Raw genomic sequence first — 13,364 nt, forward strand, 5'->3', positions numbered from 1 at the left:
CTTTAGCTCAAAGATTGTTTGGAAAGGTTTTATGCTCCTTTTTAGTTTTATTGTTTAGGGGAGGGAATAGTAATATGATACAAATTTGGTATTGTTATTCTGTTTGGGGAACAAACAAACTTCAACTTAAATATTGACTTCTTTACGTATACTTCCATAAGCCAAAGAGATGGTTGTCTTTTGTGTCTTCCTAGGAGGGACCTCATGTTATCCATTTGAATGACTGCTTGCTCATTATAACAATAAGCACATTTTATTTTGCTTCCCTGTAGATTTTTGGAACTGGCATACCTGATCTCTATTCTTCCTTATGTGGTACTCTGAAAACTGCTAGACAGAGCCTTTAAAGATGTCAGGCCACAAAGGGAGATCATAAATTAGGAGAAACTTCAAGGTTCTCTCTAATCCAGTCACTCTACAAATTAATACATCGAAGTCATCAGCATATCCGATCTGATGAGGGCTAAACAACTAATTAGTAAGAATTTGAGCTATAATCATAGTCTTCTGACTTTGAATCTTATATCCTCTGGTAGTCTAACATATTTCCTTTGGAAATAAATTTTGCATGCTTTTAAAGTAAGTGATATGTAGTAAACCACCAGTGAAATTACCTTACCAGCTGTCTCTTTGTAGAATAATACCTTTTTTTGACTAATCACTAGATTTCTTTCCCAAAAGAACCTCTATTATAGTAGGTATATTTTCATAGAATGTATAAATTATTCTTTTAAACTACAGAAGATATAATCACTATTGGCTGAATGTGGACACAGCATGAAATTTAGATCTATAAATAAGTAAACGCCTATATATATCCACCTATAAGTAAACACCTATATATCCAAATCAGAAATGTAATTAGATTTGCTATATGTTGTCTTTGTGAGAGTCAAAATGATAAGAATATAGCATCAAAATTTAATCACCCAAGCCAACTTTTGGTATTGTCAAAGGGTCAGTTTAGACTCTGCTACATGTCTTGCACTGTTTTCCACATGAACCCTGACTCCAATGATTGATGTTCCTAATGGGATTTAAGGACCTGTAAGGTCCCAAACTGCCCTCTGAATTATCAAAGAAATCTGCTGTTTAAAAACAGATGTATGCCTGGCCTTGTTCTACTGAAGATTTGAGTTGACAAGTTTGCTTTTTTAGGATGAAGCATATTTTTCCTTGTTTTTCTATTTAGATTAGGTTATCTCTATATGATTTATAGTGAATCAGTTATTCAAAAATACGCAGTTATCCAGGATAACTGTCCCTACAACCTCTCTGAAAAGGAGCCAACAGGAGCTCTGTGAATGCTACCTAACAGAATTATAGCAGTGTTTGCTGGAAATTGTTCTGTGTATCATCTCCTGTGATTAGGCACTATACAGAGTCACCCCTCAAGCCTGGAAAAATGTGAGGAAAACAAAGCCAATACATACATCTAAGTTTCTTTTATGCATGGTCACTTAATTTTTATTTGCAGTTCAATTTTAGTTAGGTTATTTTAGAAAAATGTAGAACCTTTTTGTCCTTCATACACAATTACCAACTTCTCTTTTTATTTTCCTCCTCCTTTGTCCTTTATCTCTTCAAGCATACTATTGTTTAACAGTTGCTTTGTATAGGATACGAGCCTTGCATGCCAACTTTGACGTGGCAGAATGAATCATGTTGCCATTGATCTCAGCCTCAACAGAACAGCCATCTTCAAATAGGAAGTTTCTAGCTTCAGGTTGTTTCAGCCCTGCATGCCTTGCCTAGCCTGCCGTGTAAAGTCAGTTGCTTCACTCCAAACAGCACTGTATTAATATGCACAACATGACCATTTTCAGTAGAAGGTTATTAGAATGCTAGTTTGTATCCTCTAGTGAATGAAATGATGTGTGATTATGAAGTCATCAGGCATGGACCAGTAAGACTCCAGAGAGCCTGCCCCCTCTGAGGTCCTCAGGGTGCCATTGATTGGTGGCCATGTGTTTGTGCCCGATAGACTGTGAAATGGTGTGTTGCTACACGGCTGTGTTGCACCTGCGCCCCACCGAGGTGATTGATTGGTTTGGTCATGTGGAATGTTCCCATCTGGTCTGCAGTAATGTGGTTTTTTTTTTTTTTTTTCATCTGTGAATAGCAAGTACTGGCTGGATAGTTACAGCAAACAGTTTCAGAGGCTAAATAATCCTTTTCCTCTAAGAACAAATTGGGATTTGAAGGAGTTTGTTTTTGCTTGCCTTGTTCTTATGAAAGTAGTTGTTCTCTGTGAGGTTCCTACACTTTCTCTCTAGGATGTTATACTCCTCTTTTGACCTTAAAATATATTTTATATCTTTCTAATTTGTGCAGGTCTAAAGCAAAATCTCTTTTTTGCTGTTTGTTGTTCTGACATGCCACTTGAGATGGTTTGCAATTTTTTAAAAGATGGTTTCTATGATCATAATTGGATTATCAAAGTACTGATGTATTTTAAGCCTTCATTTAACCTCACAAAAGTAGTGGTTTATTTATTGAAAACTACTGATGTTGCAGTTTAAATGTCAAGAAATTATTTATTAGGTTCTTTTTAAAAAAGATTCTATAGTTATATTGGGCGGTCTTGTTTGATATTTCTTAATCTTAGTCCTTTTTCATAATTGATCTATTCATTCCACCTAATGACTAATTACATATCAGAGCACATCATCAGCCACATTCATCATAGTAGAATGTAATAATCAATGACATTTCAACAAAGGAAAAAATAAATATGCAAATAAGGCCTCATTAACATTTGCATGAGTTGTTTGAATAATCACGTTGCTGACAAGGCTGTAATTAACAGAAATTGATGCTGAGTTCAGTATTTGATAGTGTGTTTTCTCAGCGTTTTATTGTTGTCACTGCGGGGGCTGAAATGAAGTTCTGCTCTACTTGTACCTTGACTAGAGTTTGATGTGCTGGGCTGTGCCAGGTACCAAAGGCTTCTGGGAGCCCTCGATTCATCTGTGACCTACACTTAATGCATATAAAGACACTTTATTTAAATTACCTTATTTTTTAATGAAGCACAGTTAGATTTTAGCAATTAAGAGACAACTGTAGAAAGAAAACAAACATGAAAATTTAAATTATTCCTTATTTTGCCAGAACTGCTTTAAATGAATCTAAGACTTTTAAGATTTAGGTTTGTTCATACCATGGAAAATTAATGTCATTACACTTTGTTTTGTTTTGTCTATTAAATATAGCCCATTGGATCAATGTCAAGAGGTTGGAGCTTACTGTAATTGAAAATCACTTGCTTAGGAAAAAAAAATCTAATTATAAAATGTACAGTTTTTTTTAATAACTCTGCTCCCCCACATTCCTCCTCCTTTTCCTGTACTGTTTCCTGTTTTTGTCATGGATATTAACTGAAATGCACTAAACACAATAAAGCTGTTTATGTCAGTTTTTTGGATGACTGCAAGTGCTGATTATAACAAGTTTAAGGAATTTCCTTTGTTGAATGTGTACCCGTGCCATATGGCTCAACATGGAACATTAACTTGACAGGGATAATGGATTGTGGTATATGGAGACAATTTTGCCTGCAGCTTTACTATAACTCATTCTGGTTGGGGATCACAGGTTTATAGTATGGGATGCAGCAAACATCCAGATGGATTTACTTTACATAAAAGAGTTGCATTTCTTTTTATTTCCTCCCTGTAATTGGAAAAAGAACATTTTTTTAAAGAAGCAAAATATAAAGAAGTAAACAAAGAAGGAAAGATTGTTCAAAAAAATGAATTCTGTGCAGTCTCTTTGTAAAATGCTATGGAAACAATTTCTGAGTATATTGCACATTATTTTAAAATCATGGTTTACATAAGCTTATATTATTTTTAGAGGAATGTCTAAAATGAATTTTCCTTTCTTAAGATTGGAAAATTATCTGTATCAGCTTTATTGTATCCCAATGTTTCAAGTTTGAAGACCTGAAGGAGCCAAGCAGTGTCATTTCAGACATAATTTTAGTAATGTAGCTCTCCCTGAGATGAATTGGATTTGTAAGATTTAAGATAGAAACAAAGCATTTTTTCAATGAATCCTATTTTTTTAACTAAAATATATTACATACAGTAGAGGATAAGATTTGTTGTTTTGTTAAACAGTAATAAAATTGCTAACTACGGGTTCCTTAGTTTTATATGTATTCTTGTGATACTTAGTCTAATTTATCTGGTGAGAATAAGAAAATCAAAAGATGCTTTGGCAAAATGATCAGTGTAACCAAATGTTAGTAATCTATAAAATGTTTAAATGCATTGTTGTTAAGAACTGATGTCTATTTTAGCTCAGTTAGAGGGAAAAAAATTTTAGAAAAAAAAAATTTTTGAACCAGTCTGTACTAAGAAACTTAGTTTGTTTGACTATTTTCAGTTTCTTTTGAAATTATTTAGATCCTTTTTTAAAATTTAGTTTTTGTGTTTAGGTAAAATGTAAAATTATGTCATTAATTAAATTATGTGGGGTTCTACATTTTTCTGTCAAAATCATTTATCTATCATTTTGAGCTAGAATCTCTTTGATACATTAGCTAATGTGCCCTCCCTGAGCATACAGGGCAAGGAAATGTGTTTCTTGCACCTACTAAACTCTAGCCCTCAAATTACAAACATCTTTTAAAGTTCACTTTGAGTAGTTGAGACACATACAGAAGTCAAAAGCTGAGCTTTTTAACCATCTCAGAAAACACTAGAAATTAGAAGAGAGTGAGGCTGGGAGGCTATGCCGAATACCATACTGTTTGCTTCTTTGCTCTGGTGAAACATTTTATCTTTTATAATGTCACAGTGTCTATAAGAACCACAAGGATTTGAACATAAAACAGTAATATCCTCATGATATAATTAAGTCACATCTTTTAGCAGATCAATAGGTATTTCTTATCTCTGCATTCCAAACTATTAAAAAATGGTTGTCAGTTTCTAGTGTATTATCTCACACTGTTACATACTAGAGAAGAAAAATGTGACCTTGGGACGCCTGGGGGCTCAGTGGTTGAGCGCCTGCCTTCGGCCCAGAGCGTAATCCTGGAGCCCTGGAATCAAGTCCCACATCGGGCTCCCTGCAAGGAGCCTGCTTCTCCCTTGCCTGTGTCTCTGCCTCTCACTCTCTTTCCATGTCTCTCATGAATAAATAAATAAAGTCTTAAAAAAAAAAAAAAAAAGCCAAGAAAAAAGAAATATGTGAACTTTCCCTTAAAAAATAATAAAAAAAACTCAGAAACAAAAATTGTAGGTCTGAGGGCTCCTTTTCTTCCATTTTATACTAAGCATTTTCTTAAATAATATACTTAGCATATACTTATAAGTCACACACATTTTTCTAATATTTAAAAAATGCTGGCACGCCTGGGTGGCTCAGTCAGTTGGGCATCTGAGTCTTGATTTCTGCTTAGGTCATGATCCCATGGGTCGTGGGCTCCCAGCTGGACAGGCGAACTGCTTTTCTCCCTCCGCCCCTCCGCGTGCTAACTCTCTCCTTCTCTCTCAAATAAATCTTTTTTAAAATGTAGTTTACCAAGGATATGTGAATGAATAATGAAACAGTGTTCTTTTTTTCCACTTTGGTAAAAGTTTGATACTTAGATATGAAGGGCTTTTATTATATTATTTTGAAAAATCTATAATCAAAGAAAATTTTAAGTTGCTAATCTGAGTTGTGTGTCTTAAAATGCTATTTCTAAAAAGATTTCTTAATTAACTGGGAATAATGAAGCAGTTGTAGAATTTATACATTCCAACCATTGATATTCATTGGTGATGGTATTGATTACATATATAATACAGTGGTACTGCAGCTACTCTAGATTTAACTTGCAGAATGCAATAATTTTGCAAATTGTTGTTTATCTGTTTTTACATTGGCAGAAGTTATTGTTCTGAGGTACATTGCTTTTCTCCAGCGACACTTAAGTGTTTATCATGAAGAAGATTTGATTTAAAGACTCTTACCACCAATTCTACTTTTTCTTCTCTTTTCAGCAGTGTATCCTTGGTACTTCTTTCCTTGGTAGCACTTCATCAAAGAGAACAGAGACAAAAAAGAAACGGAGTTCCAATTTTTCTATTTTCTTTTTACTTGTTATCCTCACTGTGAATGGCTAAGTATTTTGTAAGATTGGGCTTTTTTGAGGCTTATGTCTAAACACTTCAGCTCTATCAAGGTTGCTGTTTTTCATGCTTTTTCTTTTGACACTGTTTCTCTGCAGTCAGAACTGGTTTTCAGCTTTTAAGTCATATTTTGGAAGTCTTAAGCTTGGAATGGGCCTTAACTTAAGACCTCTTTCCTCTACAATATTTATTAACCACTCAGCTTGCAAAGTTTTTTGGGAAGTCAGTGTACTAGGGGTTGCTTGGGTAGTCTGCTGCCTCCAGTGGAAGTTCAGGCAACTGAATCTCCAGACAACAAGAACAGCATAAACAACCAGATCTATTTCATATCTAAACCATACTAAAATAGTAAAACTTTGTGGGGATTATTCAGGTGTTCTAGAAATTAGTTCTAAGAAAAGGCAGCTGTTTATTTAAGAAATGACTTAACATCAAAGGAATTCCTTATGATTTGGATAGGGAAGTAGGCAAAAAGAAATGGGATTAGAAAAGGTCTAAGCATACTTATGGGCATTAAAAGATAAAAAAAGAAAGGACTAAGAATTATTATTATGTGTAAACAAATTATAAGCTATTAAGACCATTTTTAGATGCATGATATTAATTAATGTATTAGATTTCTAAGATTTCTAACACATTATCAAAATTTTAGATTTAGAATATTGACTAATATTTTTTAAATTGGGACATTTTAAGTAAGTGAATTTATGGTTATATTAACCAGCCGCTGAAGTTATTTTACCCCTACTTCAACTGAGAACTTGACTTCATATCTAAGCTTTTTACAGAATTCCAGTTGTAAAAAAGGACCTTGGAGTTCCTCTGGCTAAGATCATGTTTAGGCTGCCCAAACACATGAAAATTAGTCTGTATCTCAATCTTTCTTTCTGTTCTTCCCTTCTTTTCCCCCTCCTCTCTAGCTACCCTCACTGACAGTGTCCTTTTCCTTTGCTTTAATTCTTTTCCTTTGGTATTTACTTCCTTTTTGGTCTCAAATCTCTTCTTCATAGGTACGACAAAGATGATGATCTTTGATAGCCTATTTTATGGCTATTAACTAATTACATACACTCAGTTTCAAAAGCCAAGGCCTAATGTCCTATCCTATGGATGTTTTTGGAAATCGTAGTAAGTATAACTAGATTTCACCTGCCTATTTTTACTTGCCGCCTACAGAGTGTAAGTATATTACACTGATAATCAGAGTCAGAAGATAGGTTCTCAAATCTAGGAACACTTTAGTGAACCTTACCACTTTTCTCTGGAAAAGTTAGTAATGTTACTCAGGACATAGCACTTTGCCTTAAGCACTAGAGAAATTTTCCGTGTACCTATCTGTCATCTTTATTTGCAGTCATTAAAAAGAACTTCCATGTTTGCATCTTTAAATTAAAACAAAGGGCACCTGGGTGGCTCAGTCAGTCAAGTGTCCGACTCTTGATTTTGCCTCAGGTCATGATCTCAGTGTCGTGAGATCTCTGTGCTGGGCCTAAAGCCTGCTTAGGATTCTCTCTCCCTCTCCCACTACTCCTCCCCTGCCTCTCAGAAAGAAACGAAAGAAAAAAAGGAAGGAAGGGAGGGAGGGAGGGGAAGGAAGGAGGAAGGAAAGAAAGAAAGAAAGAAAGAAGAAAGAAAGAAAGAAAGAAAGAAAGAAAGAAAGAAAGAAAGAAAGAAAGAAAGAAAGAAAAGAGAGAAAGAAAGAGAAAGAAGGAAAAAAGAAAGAAAGAAAGAAAGAAAGAAAGAAAGAAAGAAAGAAAGAAGAAAGAAAGAAGAAAGAAAGAAAGAAAGAAAGAAAAAGAAAAAAGGAAAGAAGTTAATTAGTGGGCCTGAACTCATAGCTCTGGCCTGTACAGGGAAAACTATTCTTGAAGTCTTAGTTCATTTGAGGTACTATAACAAAGTACCACAGACTGGATTGCTTTTAAACAACGAACATTTATTTCTCACAGTTCTGGAGCTTAGGATATCAAGTTACTAGGTAGTTTGGGCAAGGACCCTCTTCTAGAGTGCAGGCTTCTTATTGTATCCTCACATGGTGGAAGGAGGCCAGGAAGCCATGTTGGGCCTCTTTTTTTTTTTCTTTTTTTAATTTTTATTTATTTATGATAGTCACACACAGAGAGAGAGAGAGAGAGAGGCAGAGACACAGGCAGAGGGAGAAGCAGGCTCCATGCACCGGAAGCCCGATGTGGGATTCGATCCCGGGTCTCCAGGACCGCTCCCTGGGCCAAAGGCAGGCGCCAAACCACTGCGCCATCCAGGGATCCCCTTTGTTGGGCCTCTTTGTAAGGATGTTAATCCCATTCTTGAGGGCTCTGCTCTTAGGACCTAATTACCTCCCAAAGGCTGTCCACCATCCAACACTGTCACTTTGGGGATTAGGTTTCAATGTATGAATTTTGAGAAGGCAAAGCATATTCAGACCATAGTGCTTTACCTAATATTTAGGGACCAAAAACATTCAAGCCTTTGTGGTGATATACTCACAAGAAAAAGTTATAGCAAAAAAAGCTTTATATTATGTTTCTGTTGTTTAGTTAGCCTAATAATGCTTACTGAAATTTAGAAATTCTAGTAGGCCAAAAGGAGACAGTAAACTTCATTCACCCTTAATCCTATCATCTAGTCAATCGGTGTTAACACTTGAAGTAGAGTACAAGTACTGTTTCCCACAGGAATGTGACAGGTAGTTTGTCATTTAATTAAAAACAGTTTATTTCTCAAAAAATTAAAAAAAATTACTATGTGATCCAGCAATTCCACTTCTGGGTATGTATCCCCCAAAATTAAAAGCAGAGTCACAGATATTTGTACATTCATGCTCATAGCAGTATTATTCACAATAGTCAAAAGATGGAAGCAACCCAAGTGTCTTTTGAGGGATGAATGGATAAATAAAATGTGGTATATACATACAATGAATAGCCTTTAAAAGAAAGGAAATTTGGGGGTGCCAGGGTGACTCAGTTGGTTAAGCGTCTGCCTTCAGATCAGGTCATGATTGTTGAGCCCTAGAATCAAGACCCGCATAAGGATTCATGCTTAGTGGGGAGCCTGCTTCCTCTGTCCTTCCCCACATGGGTGCACACATGATTGCTTGCACTCTCTCTCTCAAATAAATAAAATCTTAAAAGAAAAAAAGGAGATTAGGACACATGCTACAACATAGATGAACCTTGAGGACAGTTACAAAAAGACAAATACTGTATAATTCCACTTATATGAAGTACCATGTGTGTAAAACTCACAGAGACAGGAAATAAAATGGTAGTTGCTAGAGGCTAGGGGGAGGGAAGAATGGAGAAATATTTATTGGTTATAAAATTTTGCAAGATGAAAAGAATTCTGGAGATTGGTTGTACAACAGTGTAAATATACTCAACACTACTCAGTTGTACACTTAAAATGATTAAGATGGTAAATACTGTGTTGAATGTATTTTACCACAGCTTAAAACACAATGTATTGAGACAGGACTAAAACATATAAATGTACATTCAGTCACTAGTCTTAAAGTAGAGACAAGACCTCCCATTAATGAATGGGGCAATTTGGGTTTTAGATTACCTTTTTTGCTTAAACCACACCTATCATTCACCATCTGAAAATCACAGATGGTGACTTAAAAGTATAGTTTAGGCAGGAAAATTTATATACAAAGGCATAGGAAAACATACTTTTTGAAGCATTTGTGTACATTCCTTTAGACTTTGATGACACCCCACTCTGGTCTTTAGTGGTTGTCTAGCTACCGCATAATTAGATGATGATTTGGGGCCAACTTCTTAATATATTCAATTTAGTCTTATAGAAATGGCTACCATTTTGTATTCATATTTCCTCAGTTTGTAGATTTCAGTTAGTTACATAATCACAACAAAAAGTACAGTTGGGTTGGGCTCCCTACATGAAGCCTGCTTCTCCCTCTGCCTGTGTCTCTGCCTCTCTCTCTCTCTGTCTCTCATGAATAAAAATCTTTTTTTAAAAAAAGTACAGTTGGTATAAAAATACATTTGGGAGTGAATAGAGCTAGCTCTTGGTAAGCATATAACTCAATTGGTGAGAGTAGAAATATTGAGGATATTAAGAGAACAGCCTATCAGCCATGAGCATTCAGTTTATTTTAGAGACCAATCATGTTTTCTAGAGGGAATGGAAGGGCATTGGTTTAATCTGGAGAGTTGATTTATCTAGTATATTTCTAACCTTTTTCCTTTGCATACTTTTTCATAAATGAGAACATAGTTAAATGAATCTTGTTTTTGAAATACTTACCATAAATATAATTTCAAAAGACTCTAGGGTAATCTGTCATGTAATATATCATATGTATAATTTTCTCCATTTCTCATCTCTTATCAGCCATTTAAATTGTTTATTAATAATTCCATATGGAACATCTTTTATGTGTAAAGTTTGTTCTAATTTGGCTATATCCTTAGAATAAATTTCTAATAATTAAGAAGTTGCCCAGTCAAACGTTGTGAGTTTTTTAGATGTTCTCTGTTGTAGATAAAATTGTTCATTATTTTCTCCCATTGGGAGTATTGGGGACAACTCAGTGTTCCATATGTATGTGCACTGAGTCCTGAGTTAGATATGTGTTGAATACACACAGTGCTGTTTTCCAGATCCTAGTTTTTTGTATTTTTTTTTTAAATAAGCACATCCACTCACACACTTTGTTCATTTCCTCTTTTATAATTGTTTTGGATGGGCTCTTATTTATGCAGTAGTAGTTGCTTCTCTCAGCTCCTTCACTGTTCCCACTCTTTCCAACTTTTATCTATTTGTTCTAAGAAGCATTGCATAACAGTTCTTATCTACCCAGCTTTCTCTTTTCCAACTCCTTTTTTGAAATTGAGTTAACTAGCAGTGCTAAGAAAGTAACAGCAAAATTCTCTGGGCACCTTCATGGAACTTAAATTCTCATGTTAAATGTATGTGCCATGTGTTTGTCTTGTTTCATCAAGTGGGTTGTAGGTAAATGTGTTAGTCCCACAAAAGACATTCATCAAATTAACCATTTTAGATGGACTTAAAGAGAAGATTGTGCCAAGGATTATGGATATTAATATAAGGATATTCTTTTATTAATATCACATGCTTGGGTCATGGATTATAAGCATTGGAAGGGACCTTAAAAGGTTCATAATCCAACAACCCATCAGTATTTTAATATTTATAGATAGTGCTAAATGCCAGGCATTGTGCTAAGGACTAGGGAAATAGAACAAGATTAGTAAAGTCTCTGTGTTGATAGAGCTAATGCCTAATAATAAAGCTTTCCATAACTTAGGGTTTGTTGATTACAAAGTACCATATAATTATAATAGAAAATAGGCATTAAGCATTTATTTATGAGAGACACAAACCAAAGCCATGTATTTCAGTGCATTAAGTTCACACTACAATTCTGTACAACAGGCACAACTGTTTCTGATTTACACATGAAGAAAATGAGGTAACTTGCAAAGGATTGACAATTTACATTACAAATCCAGATCTATCTAATTCCACAACCTGTGCATTTTTATATCATGACTTCTGACTCCAAGTCCAGTACTCTCCATTTTACTTTTGTACCTGCTGTAACATCTTCATCAAGGTGGTGTCCAACCTGTGCTTTAAATATCTTCAATAATGGAATACTTATTTTCTCCGTAAGGTGGCTATGTAATCCTTTAAGATCTCTTCTAAAAAGATCTGGTATACTTAAAAAAACAAAATCTGTCCTCTAAAATTGTCCTGTTTTGGCCCTAGCTATGTTCTTGGGATCATACCAAACTACATCAGCCCTTTGGGTATTTAAAGCAAACTATCACTTTCTCCTCCAGAAATTTTTCTCCACTCGAATTCCATTATTTCAAATGTCTTTACTGTCTCAGTCACTGTACACAGTTTTAGATTGCTTGGAGTTTTCTTAGTGTGGATTCAGCAATTGCTGCATTATGTTCAAATGTAGAGAAAAGACCATAGCATTCTCCAACTAAAGTGGTAGAAGCAGACTCACCAATTCCCACTCCTTTCTTAGCCTCCATTTATTTAGTGATTATTTTATTAGAAATATGTGAAAAGGAAAGAACCACCTTCCTTTTCCTTTTATACTATATAGGCCTTCTAATTCTAGACTCAGATATCAGAAACTAATTCATGTAAGCATATCTCTTCTAATTTGCAGGGGGTTCAGTGGGTAGGCAGGAATAGGAAGATTGATAGATTGTGGAAAGGTGGGAAAAGATTTACACACTCTTGGCTGAGACTCATAAAGGGAAGAAGCACAAACCAGAGGGACAGTTTAGGTATTTAATAGCTTGAAGGAGGGAAGACACAGGCATGTCTAGCTTGGTTTCGCGCAGCAGCCCTTTTGGAAGCCAGTGGTCATAACAAACGAGGAGAAGTAAGAACTTCTGTGCAAGAGGACATCCACACAGAAGGGTAGAAGATGCTGCAGTATCAGCAGCTGGAAATTGGTTATATACCGGAGAATTGATTAAATAATATATTATGTATATGGAGATTTCTCCTCGCTGGTGAAAGAAGTTAAAAATAGGAAAGTAGAAAACTTAGAAGGAATCCATTATTGATAGGAATTGGGGATATTTGTGTGAACCCATAGTTTTTAATATATATAGTGAGAGAAATATAGATACAAATGTGTGTTGTATTTTTTTGTGTGTACATAATGCATATCTTCCCTCAGCTCTGTCCACTAAGAGAAACTATGAATAGAAAAACCCAATGGAAAAAAAAAAAAAAAAAAAAAAACCATGACCATCCCTAAAGTCCAGAATTTGTTTTCCAAATACTATCTTCCACTAAAAGAAATCAGGGCTCCTTGGAGAAATGACTGATTGTAAAGCCAGGGCAGGAAGAGTACAAGATGAGCATAGAACATCTTGTTATGCTTGTTATGCTGCAAAGTAAGGACATACTCAAAGAATGATGAGATCTTGTCAGAAGGTCATGGAAGGCAGCTTGAAGGAGCTCCCTCTGACCAAATCTGGGGACAACTTAAACAAATCTAAATAATGACAGTAATGGATTATAGCCCACTGAATAAAATAGGAAACCACAAGTCTATGCTGATATAAATAAATTGAAAGTTTTGTGAAAAATGGGATTTTTTTTCTTGTCTCAAAGTACCTTCCCACAAAATGCTTATTAATTAAAATGGGAAAAAGTGGGCAGCCCCGGTGGCCCAGCAGTTTAGCGCTGCGTGCAGCCCGGGGTGTG

At 35.3% G+C, this 13,364-nt stretch overlaps 1 protein-coding gene and 1 long non-coding RNA gene across 11 annotated transcripts in view; both read left to right on the top strand.

Moving 5' to 3' along the window:
* Positions 1-13,364, top strand: part of TCF12 (transcription factor 12) — a 373,993-nt gene that overhangs the window by 221,003 nt on the left and 139,626 nt on the right. The gene's annotated exons all lie outside the window — the stretch shown is intronic.
* Positions 1,926-12,678, top strand: LOC140622948 (uncharacterized). Its single transcript, XR_012022611.1, has 2 exons — positions 1,926-2,037; positions 3,216-12,678. It is a non-coding gene; the product is annotated as an uncharacterized lncRNA (long non-coding RNA).

This window comes from Canis lupus, chromosome 32 (genome assembly GCF_048164855.1).
Source record: "Canis lupus baileyi chromosome 32, mCanLup2.hap1, whole genome shotgun sequence".
Lineage (NCBI taxonomy): Eukaryota > Metazoa > Chordata > Mammalia > Carnivora > Canidae > Canis > Canis lupus.